We start from the raw sequence: 12,281 nt of genomic DNA on the forward strand, positions 1-12,281 counted from the left end.
CCACCCGAAACACCAACTTCAGCTTGACAAAAAGTACCACAAAAAGGGGGGTCCAAACCACTCCTGAGGCCCCGAAACGCGCTCCTAGACACTTTCTGGGGGAACACTTTTGGCCTCCTCTCACACTTAGGCCTGTGAGCCCTGTACACTCTTAACCACCCGAAACACCAACTTCAGCTTGACAAAAAGTACCACAAAAAGGGGGGTCCAAACCACTCCTGAGGCCCCGAAACGCGCTCCTAGACACTTTCTGGGGGAACACTTTTGGCCTCTCACACTTAGGCCTGTGAGCCCTGTACACTCTTAACCACCCGAAACACCAACTTCAGCTTGACAAAAAGTACCACAAAAAGGGGGGTCCAAACCACTCCTGAGGCCCCGAAACGCGCTCCTAGACACTTTCTGGGGGAACACTTTTGGCCTCTCACACTTAGGCCTGTGAGCCCTGTACACTCTTAACCACCCGAAACACCAACTTCAGCTTGACAAAAAGTACCACAAAAAGGGGGGTCCAAACCACTCCTGAGGCCCCGAAACGCGCTCCTAGACACTTTCTGGGGGAACACTTTTGGCCTCTCACACTTAGGCCTGTGAGCCCTGTACACTCTTAACCACCCGAAACACCAACTTCAGCTTGACAAAAAGTACCACAAAAAGGGGGGTCCAAACCACTCCTGAGGCCCCGAAACGCGCTCCTAGACACTTTCTGGGGGAACACTTTTGGCCTCTCACACTTAGGCCTGTGAGCCCTGTACACTCTTAACCACCCGAAACACCAACTTCAGCTTGACAAAAAGTACCACAAAAAGGGGGGTCCAAACCACTCCTGAGGCCCCGAAACGCGCTCCTAGACACTTTCTGGGGGAACACTTTTGGCCTCTCACACTTAGGCCTGTGAGCCCTGTACACTCTTAACCACCCGAAACACCAACTTCAGCTTGACAAAAAGTACCACAAAAAGGGGGGTCCAAACCACTCCTGAGGCCCCGAAACGCGCTCCTAGACACTTTCTGGGGGAACACTTTTGGCCTCTCACACTTAGGCCTGTGAGCCCTGTACACTCTTAACCACCCGAAACACCAACTTCAGCTTGACAAAAAGTACCACAAAAAGGGGGGTCCAAACCACTCCTGAGGCCCCGAAACGCGCTCCTAGACACTTTCTGGGGGAACACTTTTGGCCTCTCACACTTCGGCAAATTTTCACTCTCCCAACTCACTTATATGGAGGAACTTCAAATGCTCATAACTCTGGAACCCTAAGTCCTAGAGACTCAAGGGTGGTACCGTTGGACTCGGGGTACCCACAAATGGGGGGGTAGGACAAGGTCCCATGTCTTTATCTTGCTCCCCTGAGAATCGGTTAAAACTGACCCTGGTTAAAACCCCAAATTTTCACTCTCCCAAATCCCTTATTTGGGGGAACTTCAAATGCTCATAACTCCAGAACCCTAAGTCCTAGAGACTCGAGGGTGGTACCGTTGGACTCGGGGTACACACAAATGGGGGGGTAGGACAAGGTCCCATGTCTCTATCTTGCTCCCCTGAGAATCGGTCAAAACAGACCCTGGTTAAAACTCCAAGCCCTGTGCACTCTTAACCACCCGAAACACCAACTTCAGCTTGACAAAAAGTACCACAAAAAGGGGGGTCCAAACCACTCCTGAGGCCCCGAAACGCGCTCCTAGACACTTTCTGGGGGAACACTTTTGGCCTCTCACACTTAGGCCTGTGAGCCCTGTACACTCTTAACCACCCGAAACACCAACTTCAGCTTGACAAAAAGTACCACAAAAAGGGGGGTCCAAACCACTCCTGAGGCCCCGAAACGCGCTCCTAGACACTTTCTGGGGGAACACTTTTGGCCTCTCACACTTAGGCCTGTGAGCCCTGTACACTCTTAACCACCCGAAACACCAACTTCAGCTTGACAAAAAGTACCACAAAAAGGGGGGTCCAAACCACTCCTGAGGCCCCGAAACGCGCTCCTAGACACTTTCTGGGGGAACACTTTTGGCCTCTCACACTTAGGCCTGTGAGCCCTGTACACTCTTAACCACCCGAAACACCAACTTCAGCTTGACAAAAAGTACCACAAAAAGGGGGGTCCAAACCACTCCTGAGGCCCCGAAACGCGCTCCTAGACACTTTCTGGGGGAACACTTTTGGCCTCTCACACTTAGGCCTGTGAGCCCTGTACACTCTTAACCACCCGAAACACCAACTTCAGCTTGACAAAAAGTACCACAAAAAGGGGGGTCCAAACCACTCCTGAGGCCCCGAAACGCGCTCCTAGACACTTTCTGGGGGAACACTTTTGGCCTCTCACACTTAGGCCTGTGAGCCCTGTACACTCTTAACCACCTGAAACACCAACTTCAGCTTGACAAAAAGTACCACAAAAAGGGGGGTCCAAACCACTCCTGAGGCCCCGAAACACGCTCCTAGACACTTTCTGGGGGAACACTTTTGGCCTCTCACACTTAGGCCTGTGAGCCCTGTACACTCTTAACCACCCGAAACACCAACTTCAGCTTGACAAAAAGTACCACAAAAAGGGGGGTCCAAACCACTCCTGAGGCCCCGAAACGCGCTCCTAGACACTTTCTGGGGGAACACTTTTGGCCTCTCTCACTTAGGCCTGTGAGCCCTGTACACTCTTAACCACCCGAAACACCAACTTCAGCTTGACAAAAAGTACCACAAAAAGGGGGGTCCAAACCACTCCTGAGGCCCCGAAACGCGCTCCTAGACACTTTCTGGGGGAACACTTTTGGCCTCTCACACTTCGGCAAATTTTCACTCTCCCAACTCACTTATATGGAGGAACTTCAAATGCTCATAACTCTGGAACCCTAAGTCCTAGAGACTCAAGGGTGGTACCGTTGGACTCGGGGTACCCACAAATGGGGGGGTAGGACAAGGTCCCATGTCTTTATCTTGCTCCCCTGAGAATCGGTTAAAACTGACCCTGGTTAAAACCCCAAATTTTCACTCTCCCAAATCCCTTATTTGGGGGAACTTCAAATGCTCATAACTCCAGAACCCTAAGTCCTAGAGACTCGAGGGTGGTACCGTTGGACTCGGGGTACACACAAATGGGGGGGTAGGACAAGGTCCCATGTCTCTATCTTGCTCCCCTGAGAATCGGTCAAAACAGACCCTGGTTAAAACTCCAAGCCCTGTGCACTCTTAACCACCCGAAACACCAACTTCAGCTTGACAAAAAGTACCACAAAAAGGGGGGTCCAAACCACTCCTGAGGCCCCGAAACGCGCTCCTAGACACTTTCTGGGGGAACACTTTTGGCCTCTCACACTTAGGCCTGTGAGCCCTGTACACTCTTAACCACCCGAAACACCAACTTCAGCTTGACAAAAAGTACCACAAAAAGGGGGGTCCAAACCACTCCTGAGGCCCCGAAACGCGCTCCTAGACACTTTCTGGGGGAACACTTTTGGCCTCTCACACTTAGGCCTGTGAGCCCTGTACACTCTTAACCACCCGAAACACCAACTTCAGCTTGACAAAAAGTACCACAAAAAGGGGGGTCCAAACCACTCCTGAGGCCCCGAAACGCGCTCCTAGACACTTTCTGGGGGAACACTTTTGGCCTCTCACACTTAGGCCTGTGAGCCCTGTACACTCTTAACCACCCGAAACACCAACTTCAGCTTGACAAAAAGTACCACAAAAAGGGGGGTCCAAACCACTCCTGAGGCCCCGAAACGCGCTCCTAGACACTTTCTGGGGGAACACTTTTGGCCTCTCACACTTCGGCAAATTTTCACTCTCCCAACTCACTTATATGGAGGAACTTCAAATGCTCATAACTCTGGAACCCTAAGTCCTAGAGACTCAAGGGTGGTACCGTTGGACTCGGGGTACCCACAAATGGGGGGGTAGGACAAGGTCCCATGTCTTTATCTTGCTCCCCTGAGAATTGGTTAAAACTGACCCTGGTTAAAACCCCAAATTTTCACTCTCCCAAATCCCTTATTTGGGGGAACTTCAAATGCTCATAACTCCAGAACCCTAAGTCCTAGAGACTCGAGGGTGGTACCGTTGGACTCGGGGTACACACAAATGGGGGGGTAGGACAAGGTCCCATGTCTCTATCTTGCTCCCCTGAGAATCGGTCAAAACAGACCCTGGTTAAAACTCCAAGCCCTGTGCACTCTTAACCACCCGAAACACCAACTTCAGCTTGACAAAAAGTACCACAAAAAGGGGGGTCCAAACCACTCCTGAGGCTCCGAAACGCGCTCCTAGACACTTTCTGGGGGAACACTTTTGGCCTCTCACACTTAGGCCTGTGAGCCCTGTACACTCTTAACCACCCGAAACACCAACTTCAGCTTGACAAAAAGTACCACAAAAAGGGGGGTCCAAACCACTCCTGAGGCCCCGAAACGCGCTCCTAGACACTTTCTGGGGGAACACTTTTGGCCTCTCACACTTAGGCCTGTGAGCCCTGTACACTCTTAACCACCCGAAACACCAACTTCAGCTTGACAAAAAGTACCACAAAAAAGGGGGTCCAAACCACTCCTGAGGCCCCGAAACGCGCTCCTAGACACTTTCTGGGGGAACACTTTTGGCCTCTCACACTTAGGCCTGTGAGCCCTGTACACTCTTAACCACCCGAAACACCAACTTCAGCTTGACAAAAAGTACCACAAAAAGGGGGGTCCAAACCACTCCTGAGGCCCCGAAACGCGCTCCTAGACACTTTCTGGGGGAACACTTTTGGCCTCTCACACTTCGGCAAATTTTCACTCTCCCAACTCACTTATATGGAGGAACTTCAAATGCTCATAACTCTGGAACCCTAAGTCCTAGAGACTCAAGGGTGGTACCGTTGGACTCGGGGTACCCACAAATGGGGGGGTAGGACAAGGTCCCATGTCTTTATCTTGCTCCCCTGAGAATCGGTTAAAACTGACCCTGGTTAAAACCCCAAATTTTCACTCTCCCAAATCCCTTATTTGGGGGAACTTCAAATGCTCATAACTCCAGAACCCTAAGTCCTAGAGACTCGAGGGTGGTACCGTTGGACTCGGGGTACACACAAATGGGGGGGGTAGGACAAGGTCCCATGTCTCTATCTTGCTCCCCTGAGAATCGGTCAAAACAGACCCTGGTTAAAACTCCAAGCCCTGTGCACTCTTAACCACCCGAAACACCAACTTCAGCTTGACAAAAAGTACCACAAAAAGGGGGGTCCAAACCACTCCTGAGGCCCCGAAACGCGCTCCTAGACACTTTCTGGGGGAACACTTTTGGCCTCTCACACTTAGGCCTGTGAGCCCTGTGCACTCTTAACCACCCGAAACACCAACTTCAGCTTGACAAAAAGTACCACAAAAAGGGGGGTCCAAACCACTCCTGAGGCCCCGAAACGCGCTCCTAGACACTTTCTGGGGGAACACTTTTGGCCTCTCACACTTAGGCCTGTGAGCCCTGTACACTCTTAACCACCCGAAACACCAACTTCAGCTTGACAAAAAGTACCACAAAAAGGGGGGTCCAAACCACTCCTGAGGCCCCGAAACGCGCTCCTAGACACTTTCTGGGGGAACACTTTTGGCCTCTCACACTTAGGCCTGTGAGCCCTGTGCACTCTTAACCACCCGAAACACCAACTTCAGCTTGACAAAAAGTACCACAAAAAGGGGGGTCCAAACCACTCCTGAGGCCCCGAAACGCGCTCCTAGACACTTTCTGGGGGAACACTTTTGGCCTCTCACACTTAGGCCTGTGAGCCCTGTACACTCTTAACCACCCGAAACACCAACTTCAGCTTGACAAAAAGTACCACAAAAAGGGGGGTCCAAACCACTCCTGAGGCCCCGAAACGCGCTCCTAGACACTTTCTGGGGGAACACTTTTGGCCTCTCACACTTAGGCCTGTGAGCCCTGTACACTCTTAACCACCCGAAACACCAACTTCAGCTTGACAAAAAGTACCACAAAAAGGGGGGTCCAAACCACTCCTGAGGCCCCGAAACGCGCTCCTAGACACTTTCTGGGGGAACACTTTTGGCCTCTCACACTTAGGCCTGTGAGCCCTGTACACTCTTAACCACCCGAAACACCAACTTCAGCTTGACAAAAAGTACCACAAAAAGGGGGGTCCAAACCACTCCTGAGGCCCCGAAACGCGCTCCTAGACACTTTCTGGGGGAACACTTTTGGCCTCTCACACTTAGGCCTGTGAGCCCTGTACACTCTTAACCACCCGAAACACCAACTTCAGCTTGACAAAAAGTACCACAAAAAGGGGGGTCCAAACCACTCCTGAGGCCCCGAAACGCGCTCCTAGACACTTTCTGGGGGAACACTTTTGGCCTCTCACACTTAGGCCTGTGAGCCCTGTACACTCTTAACCACCCGAAACACCAACTTCAGCTTGACAAAAAGTACCACAAAAAGGGGGGTCCAAACCACTCCTGAGGCCCCGAAACGCGCTCCTAGACACTTTCTGGGGGAACACTTTTGGCCTCTCACACTTAGGCCTGTGAGCCCTGTACACTCTTAACCACCCGAAACACCAACTTCAGCTTGACAAAAAGTACCACAAAAAGGGGGGTCCAAACCACTCCTGAGGCCCCGAAACGCGCTCCTAGACACTTTCTGGGGGAACACTTTTGGCCTCTCACACTTAGGCCTGTGAGCCCTGTACACTCTTAACCACCCGAAACACCAACTTCAGCTTGACAAAAAGTACCACAAAAAGGGGGGTCCAAACCACTCCTGAGGCCCCGAAACGCGCTCCTAGACACTTTCTGGGGGAACACTTTTGGCCTCTCACACTTAGGCCTGTGAGCCCTGTACACTCTTAACCACCCGAAACACCAACTTCAGCTTGACAAAAAGTACCACAAAAAGGGGGGTCCAAACCACTCCTGAGGCCCCGAAACGCGCTCCTAGACACTTTCTGGGGGAACACTTTTGGCCTCTCACACTTAGGCCTGTGAGCCCTGTACACTCTTAACCACCCGAAACACCAACTTCAGCTTGACAAAAAGTACCACAAAAAGGGGGGTCCAAACCACTCCTGAGGCCCCGAAACGCGCTCCTAGACACTTTCTGGGGGAACACTTTTGGCCTCTCACACTTCGGCAAATTTTCACTCTCCCAACTCACTTATATGGAGGAACTTCAAATGCTCATAACTCTGGAACCCTAAGTCCTAGAGACTCAAGGGTGGTACCGTTGGACTCGGGGTACCCACAAATGGGGGGGTAGGACAAGGTCCCATGTCTTTATCTTGCTCCCCTGAGAATCGGTTAAAACTGACCCTGGTTAAAACCCCAAATTTTCACTCTCCCAAATCCCTTATTTGGGGGAACTTCAAATGCTCATAACTCCAGAACCCTAAGTCCTAGAGACTCGAGGGTGGTACCGTTGGACTCGGGGTACACACAAATGGGGGGGTAGGACAAGGTCCCATGTCTCTATCTTGCTCCCCTGAGAATCGGTCAAAACAGACCCTGGTTAAAACTCCAAGCCCTGTGCACTCTTAACCACCCGAAACACCAACTTCAGCTTGACAAAAAGTACCACAAAAAGGGGGGTCCAAACCACTCCTGAGGCTCCGAAACGCGCTCCTAGACACTTTCTGGGGGAACACTTTTGGCCTCTCACACTTAGGCCTGTGAGCCCTGTACACTCTTAACCACCCGAAACACCAACTTCAGCTTGACAAAAAGTACCACAAAAAGGGGGGTCCAAACCACTCCTGAGGCCCCGAAACGCGCTCCTAGACACTTTCTGGGGGAACACTTTTGGCCTCTCACACTTAGGCCTGTGAGCCCTGTACACTCTTAACCACCCGAAACACCAACTTCAGCTTGACAAAAAGTACCACAAAAAAGGGGGTCCAAACCACTCCTGAGGCCCCGAAACGCGCTCCTAGACACTTTCTGGGGGAACACTTTTGGCCTCTCACACTTAGGCCTGTGAGCCCTGTACACTCTTAACCACCCGAAACACCAACTTCAGCTTGACAAAAAGTACCACAAAAAGGGGGGTCCAAACCACTCCTGAGGCCCCGAAACGCGCTCCTAGACACTTTCTGGGGGAACACTTTTGGCCTCTCACACTTAGGCCTGTGAGCCCTGTACACTCTTAACCACCCGAAACACCAACTTCAGCTTGACAAAAAGTACCACAAAAAGGGGGGTCCAAACCACTCCTGAGGCCCCGAAACGCGCTCCTAGACACTTTCTGGGGGAACACTTTTGGCCTCTCACACTTAGGCCTGTGAGCCCTGTACACTCTTAACCACCCGAAACACCAACTTCAGCTTGACAAAAAGTACCACAAAAAGGGGGGTCCAAACCACTCCTGAGGCCCCGAAACGCGCTCCTAGACACTTTCTGGGGGAACACTTTTGGCCTCTCACACTTAGGCCTGTGAGCCCTGTACACTCTTAACCACCCGAAACACCAACTTCAGCTTGACAAAAAGTACCACAAAAAGGGGGGTCCAAACCACTCCTGAGGCCCCGAAACGCGCTCCTAGACACTTTCTGGGGGAACACTTTTGGCCTCTCACACTTAGGCCTGTGAGCCCTGTACACTCTTAACCACCCGAAACACCAACTTCAGCTTGACAAAAAGTACCACAAAAAGGGGGGTCCAAACCACTCCTGAGGCCCCGAAACGCGCTCCTAGACACTTTCTGGGGGAACACTTTTGGCCTCTCACACTTAGGCCTGTGAGCCCTGTACACTCTTAACCACCCGAAACACCAACTTCAGCTTGACAAAAAGTACCACAAAAAGGGGGGTCCAAACCACTCCTGAGGCCCCGAAACGCGCTCCTAGACACTTTCTGGGGGAACACTTTTGGCCTCTCACACTTAGGCCTGTGAGCCCTGTACACTCTTAACCACCCGAAACACCAACTTCAGCTTGACAAAAAGTACCACAAAAAGGGGGGTCCAAACCACTCCTGAGGCCCCGAAACGCGCTCCTAGACACTTTCTGGGGGAACACTTTTGGCCTCTCACACTTAGGCCTGTGAGCCCTGTACACTCTTAACCACCCGAAACACCAACTTCAGCTTGACAAAAAGTACCACAAAAAGGGGGGTCCAAACCACTCCTGAGGCCCCGAAACGCGCTCCTAGACACTTTCTGGGGGAACACTTTTGGCCTCTCACACTTCGGCAAATTTTCACTCTCCCAACTCACTTATATGGAGGAACTTCAAATGCTCATAACTCTGGAACCCTAAGTCCTAGAGACTCAAGGGTGGTACCGTTGGACTCGGGGTACCCACAAATGGGGGGGTAGGACAAGGTCCCATGTCTTTATCTTGCTCCCCTGAGAATCGGTTAAAACTGACCCTGGTTAAAACCCCAAATTTTCACTCTCCCAAATCCCTTATTTGGGGGAACTTCAAATGCTCATAACTCCAGAACCCTAAGTCCTAGAGACTCGAGGGTGGTACCGTTGGACTCGGGGTACACACAAATGGGGGGGTAGGACAAGGTCCCATGTCTCTATCTTGCTCCCCTGAGAATCGGTCAAAACAGACCCTGGTTAAAACTCCAAGCCCTGTGCACTCTTAACCACCCGAAACACCAACTTCAGCTTGACAAAAAGTACCACAAAAAGGGGGGTCCAAACCACTCCTGAGGCCCCGAAACGCGCTCCTAGACACTTTCTGGGGGAACACTTTTGGCCTCTCACACTTAGGCCTGTGAGCCCTGTGCACTCTTAACCACCCGAAACACCAACTTCAGCTTGACAAAAAGTACCACAAAAAGGGGGGTCCAAACCACTCCTGAGGCCCCGAAACGCGCTCCTAGACACTTTCTGGGGGAACACTTTTGGCCTCTCACACTTAGGCCTGTGAGCCCTGTACACTCTTAACCACCCGAAACACCAACTTCAGCTTGACAAAAAGTACCACAAAAAGGGGGGTCCAAACCACTCCTGAGGCCCCGAAACGCGCTCCTAGACACTTTCTGGGGGAACACTTTTGGCCTCTCACACTTAGGCCTGTGAGCCCTGTACACTCTTAACCACCCGAAACACCAACTTCAGCTTGACAAAAAGTACCACAAAAAGGGGGGTCCAAACCACTCCTGAGGCCCCGAAACGCGCTCCTAGACACTTTCTGGGGGAACACTTTTGGCCTCTCACACTTAGGCCTGTGAGCCCTGTACACTCTTAACCACCCGAAACACCAACTTCAGCTTGACAAAAAGTACCACAAAAAGGGGGGTCCAAACCACTCCTGAGGCCCCGAAACGCGCTCCTAGACACTTTCTGGGGGAACACTTTTGGCCTCTCACACTTAGGCCTGTGAGCCCTGTACACTCTTAACCACCCGAAACACCAACTTCAGCTTGACAAAAAGTACCACAAAAAGGGGGGGTCCAAACCACTCCTGAGGCCCCGAAACGCGCTCCTAGACACTTTCTGGGGGAACACTTTTGGCCTCTCACACTTAGGCCTGTGAGCCCTGTACACTCTTAACCACCCGAAACACCAACTTCAGCTTGACAAAAAGTACCACAAAAAGGGGGGTCCAAACCACTCCTGAGGCCCCGAAACGCGCTCCTAGACACTTTCTGGGGGAACACTTTTGGCCTCTCACACTTAGGCCTGTGAGCCCTGTACACTCTTAACCACCCGAAACACCAACTTCAGCTTGACAAAAAGTACCACAAAAAGGGGGGTCCAAACCACTCCTGAGGCCCCGAAACGCGCTCCTAGACACTTTCTGGGGGAACACTTTTGGCCTCTCACACTTAGGCCTGTGAGCCCTGTACACTCTTAACCACCCGAAACACCAACTTCAGCTTGACAAAAAGTACCACAAAAAGGGGGGTCCAAACCACTCCTGAGGCCCCGAAACGCGCTCCTAGACACTTTCTGGGGGAACACTTTTGGCCTCTCACACTTAGGCCTGTGAGCCCTGTACACTCTTAACCACCCGAAACACCAACTTCAGCTTGACAAAAAGTACCACAAAAAGGGGGGTCCAAACCACTCCTGAGGCCCCGAAACGCGCTCCTAGACACTTTCTGGGGGAACACTTTTGGCCTCTCACACTTAGGCCTGTGAGCCCTGTACACTCTTAACCACCCGAAACACCAACTTCAGCTTGACAAAAAGTACCACAAAAAGGGGGGTCCAAACCACTCCTGAGGCCCCGAAACGCGCTCCTAGACACTTTCTGGGGGAACACTTTTGGCCTCTCACACTTAGGCCTGTGAGCCCTGTACACTCTTAACCACCCGAAACACCAACTTCAGCTTGACAAAAAGTACCACAAAAAGGGGGGTCCAAACCACTCCTGAGGCCCCGAAACGCGCTCCTAGACACTTTCTGGGGGAACACTTTTGGCCTCTCACACTTAGGCCTGTGAGCCCTGTACACTCTTAACCACCCGAAACACCAACTTCAGCTTGACAAAAAGTACCACAAAAAGGGGGGTCCAAACCACTCCTGAGGCCCCGAAACGCGCTCCTAGACACTTTCTGGGGGAACACTTTTGGCCTCTCACACTTCGGCAAATTTTCACTCTCCCAACTCACTTATATGGAGGAACTTCAAATGCTCATAACTCTGGAACCCTAAGTCCTAGAGACTCAAGGGTGGTACCGTTGGACTCGGGGTACCCACAAATGGGGGGGTAGGACAAGGTCCCATGTCTTTATCTTGCTCCCCTGAGAATCGGTTAAAACTGACCCTGGTTAAAACCCCAAATTTTCACTCTCCCAAATCCCTTATTTGGGGGAACTTCAAATGCTCATAACTCCAGAACCCTAAGTCCTAGAGACTCGAGGGTGGTACCGTTGGACTCGGGGTACACACAAATGGGGGGGTAGGACAAGGTCCCATGTCTCTATCTTGCTCCCCTGAGAATCGGTCAAAACAGACCCTGGTTAAAACTCCAAGCCCTGTGCACTCTTAACCACCCGAAACACCAACTTCAGCTTGACAAAAAGTACCACAAAAAGGGGGGTCCAAACCACTCCTGAGGCCCCGAAACGCGCTCCTAGACACTTTCTGGGGGAACACTTTTGGCCTCTCACACTTAGGCCTGTGAGCCCTGTACACTCTTAACCACCCGAAACACCAACTTCAGCTTGACAAAAAGTACCACAAAAAGGGGGGTCCAAACCACTCCTGAGGCCCCGAAACGCGCTCCTAGACACTTTCTGGGGGAACACTTTTGGCCTCTCACACTTAGGCCTGTGAGCCCTGTACACTCTTAACCACCCGAAACACCACTTCAGCTTGACAAAAAGTACCACA

Source organism: Toxotes jaculatrix, chromosome 8 (assembly GCF_017976425.1).
Source record: "Toxotes jaculatrix isolate fToxJac2 chromosome 8, fToxJac2.pri, whole genome shotgun sequence".
NCBI lineage: Eukaryota > Metazoa > Chordata > Actinopteri > Toxotidae > Toxotes > Toxotes jaculatrix.